This window comes from Hylobates moloch, unplaced genomic scaffold (assembly GCF_009828535.3).
Source record: "Hylobates moloch isolate HMO894 unplaced genomic scaffold, HMol_V3 SCAFFOLD_5738, whole genome shotgun sequence".
In the NCBI taxonomy this organism is placed as follows: Eukaryota; Metazoa; Chordata; class Mammalia; order Primates; family Hylobatidae; genus Hylobates; species Hylobates moloch.
The window spans coordinates 653-4,402 of record NW_026658013.1 but is presented as its reverse complement, the minus strand read 5'-3'; the positions used below and the strand labels follow the sequence as shown (position 1 = coordinate 4,402).

General features: G+C 41.2%; 1 long non-coding RNA gene across 1 annotated transcript; it reads right to left on the bottom strand.

The window, feature by feature from the left end:
* On the bottom strand, positions 1 to 2,779 carry LOC116465504 (uncharacterized). The gene is made up of 3 exons (XR_004247208.2): positions 2,434 to 2,779; positions 1,875 to 1,979; positions 1 to 72 (listed from the first exon to the last, which is right to left on the bottom strand). It is a non-coding gene; the product is annotated as an uncharacterized LOC116465504 (long non-coding RNA).
* Between the last annotated feature and the right edge of the window lie 971 nt (positions 2,780 to 3,750).

The following is a 3,750-nucleotide window of genomic DNA, read 5'->3' as shown; positions in this document are numbered from 1 at the left end:
CTCGATTCGTTCCTTCAGGGCGGCTTCACTTACGTCTTTGATCTGAGTTTCAAAGTACTCAGGCATTAAACACTAGGAAAACAAGATGACTAAAGTTACTACAAACAGGTAAAGGTGAGGAAAGGATAACCGATTAGGACAAGATTTTTATCACCAACATACCAAAGTAAAACTTCACTGCTCCAATTCACGTTTCCTGCACCAGATACTATTGATCATTTTAACATGATTGTCTTCACAGGGAATGGAACTAAACCCTTCATCTCTAATGCTGTGTATCCTCTAAACATTTAATACTACCCAAGGTATGCTGATTTTACCTCATTCACTAACTTATTCAAATACTTTCTGAATGCCTACTACTTTACCCCCAGACATTAAGCTTGGCACTGGGGATACAGAGACGAAAGGCATTCTCTACCTTTGGGGTACTCACAATCTAATGGAGAAAGCAGATAACTAACAAATGATTATTCCACCACTGCCACTGTCTTAGTTCAGGATTTTAATATTTTGACTTACACAATCACACTGGCTTCCTCATCTATCTACAAGTTCTACTATGAAAACAAGAAGTCTGTGTTTCCCTCTCAGCTTTGGGAAGCAGAGAGATGTGGGGGTATGGGAGCAGTTTAGATATGATGAGTCTGAGATTAGTACTTCCACCAACAAACTCAGGAGGGCAGAGGCACATCTGTTTTGCTCACCACTATATGGACAAGCACTAAGCACAATACCCACCACACTGCATAAATCCTCACTCCAAAACTACAGAACAAAAAGGGAGCTGGAAATACAATGTGGAGTTCAAAGTAAAGGGATCTAGGCTAGATACACAAAAGAGTACCAAATGGATTATAAGGGTCGCTGAAACAGAAGAGTATACACAATAAAAAGAGAAAATGAGCATAACAATCTAAGAAAGATACCCATGCTTAAGAAGCGGATTAAGGCCGGACACGGTGGCTCACACCTGTAATCCCAGGACTTTGGGAGGCCAAGGCAGGTGGATCACGAGGTCAGGAGTTCAAGACCAGCCTGGCCAAGATGGTAAAACCCGTCTGTAATAAAACTACAAAAATTAGCCAGGTGCAGTGGCAGGCACCTCTAATCCCAGCTACTCAGGAGGCTGAGGCAGGAGAATTGCTTGAACTCGGGCGGCAGAGGTTGCAGTGAGTCAAGATCGCGCCACTGCACTCCAGCCTGGGCAACAGAGTGAGACTCCATCTCAAACAAAAACAAACAAAAAAAGAAGCGGATCAAGGGCAAGCAGCAGTGGCTTACACCTGCAATCCCAGAGATTTCAGAGGCCGAGGAGGGTGTTTGCTTGAGCCCAGAAATTTGAGACCAGCCTAGGCAGTGCAGTGAGACAAGACCCTGTTCTCTACAAAAACTAAAAATTAAAAAAAATTGGCCAGGCATGGTGGAACACCCCTGTAGTCCAAGCTACTTGTGAGGCTGAGGCAAGAAGATCACTTGAGCCCAGGGGTTCCAGGCTGCAGTGAGCTATGATTGCACCACTGCACTCCAGCCTGGGTGACAGCATGATGCCCTGTTTCAAGAAAAAAAAAAAAAAAAAAAGGAAGAGAATGATGTGTATAGAGAGGTAGTGAAGGAAATTTCAGTCATAGAATTAAAGATCTAAGAGCATGGTGTCACAAAAATCAAATGGGGAAAATATTAAGATGAGCAAATAAATACAGAAAGAATTTTAAAAAGTTAGTCTTGTGATCAAAGCTAACTCCACACTTTAAAAGGCTTATCATCCAAATATTGAGGGTATTCAAATGGCTACTGAAATATTAGCCATGAAAGCCTGGTTTAATTTACATTTAAAATAGTATTATGTAAATAACGTAACTACCTCTCCTTACCGGTATATGAGGTTCAGCTATGTCCTTCTGAAAATATTTGGGGTATGAATTAATAATAAACTTGGCCACATTCTCCCCAGATTTCTTTGCCAGTGAAAATGAACGCTATATAAAGAAAAAGATTTAAATACATGTAATTTAAACTCAAGCAAGATTATAGTTACACTCTCAGCAAGAATTTCTCCCCCCTCACAAAAAAAAAAATGCAACAACACACAGAATCCCAATTAGAAATTATAGACTATCCCATCTTTTCTACTGTGATATAATTTCAGTTAGCATCTTATACACAGCTCGAAATATACAAAAAGCAAGCCATTTAAACTGAGTGGGTCACTCCAGTGTGATAAAGCCCTAAGTATTAGAAACCAAAACCAAAAATCCTCTCCCCAGTGACGATATGTACATCTTTTTGAAAAAAGTAGTAAAGGGTTCACAAGGTCTATCAATTTCTCAGCATTTGTAAACCATTCCCAGGTTATTACAACTAAATTATTTATGTACTGTTGTATACAAACCAGCGAGATAAAATACTGGAAAATTATATGAAAATACTCACAGATTCCAAAGAGGATGCTGGTATAAGGTAAGGATCATCTTGAAACACATAAGGCACAGCTGTGGTATCCTGTGGAAAAGACAATTTCTATATTTATTTTGAAGACAGCTCACTGTAACTTTTAGCTCCTGGGCTCAAGGGATTCTCCTGCCTCAGCCTCCCAAGTAGCCTGGGCTACAGGCGTGTGCTACCACAGCTGGCGATTTAACAAAATATTTGTAGAGAGGGTGTCGTGCTGTGTCACCCAAGCTGGTCTCAAACTCCTGGCCTCAAGCAGTTCTCTCACTTCTGTCTTACAAAGGGCTAGGATTATAGACGTGAGCCACTGCATCCAGCCCACAAGTCTTTTTAGCTAAATTTTTAAGAGGACCTTATGAGTTTTGATAAACAAAAATTCCGTAAATTGTAATTATGTATGTAACCTAAATGCGCAAATGTGTGTGGGCATATATACATGAATACATAGAGAAGAAAGACAAAAGACAAACACCTGCACTGTACTCTCAGCTCTACAAGACTTGCCTTTAATTATGCAAAGCAAACAATGGCTTAAGCCTCCCTCCTCATGGATGATTTTAATATTTAAGTTTGCTATCACTGGGGACTGTTTTAAACTCTAGGTAAGAATCATCTGAATTAACTAGTCCTAACAGCAGAATCCCAGAATAGGATTTCCTCCAAAGCAAGGTCACTATCCACCCACACTCAACTTCACCAAGAGACCCTCCTCCAAATGGAAGATATCACCGTGCCCTCTCAGGAGTGACCAACAGAAGCTTCTCCCACATCCTGTTACCCATTAAAATTGCTCCCTAAACCCGAGCATAATCAACTCTCCAATACCACCAGGGGCCCCACTGAGAAATGTCCCAGAATTGTCTTCTCTATACTCTTCTGTGTCTGAGTGCCTTACTTGGGCCTTTATTCCAAAGCAAAAACTTATCCTATATCCTTAACGCTGTTTTACTGACCTGGACTCCTCAGGGAGGGGGCGCGGAAGCTTCCCTGCAGCTCTCAAGGGAAAGCTGCTCATACCTGGAACCTGGAGGCAGTATTTTATTTTGGACCTAGCTTTCTGCTACCCCTTTCAAAAACCCCTTTCCCTTGAGCCTCACCTTAGGAGCCCTGTTGTGAACTTCAGTTTTTATTTGAATTATACTAATGGAAAGCCAATGTTGAATTCTTAAGAGTTATATGATCCAGGGTCACTACAGCTGCTGAACTGAGAGCAGTGTGTAGGGAGGTGCAGTGGGAGATGACAGAGACTGCTGCAATTAATCCAGACTTGTAAGATGACAATAACCAAGGTGACTGGTA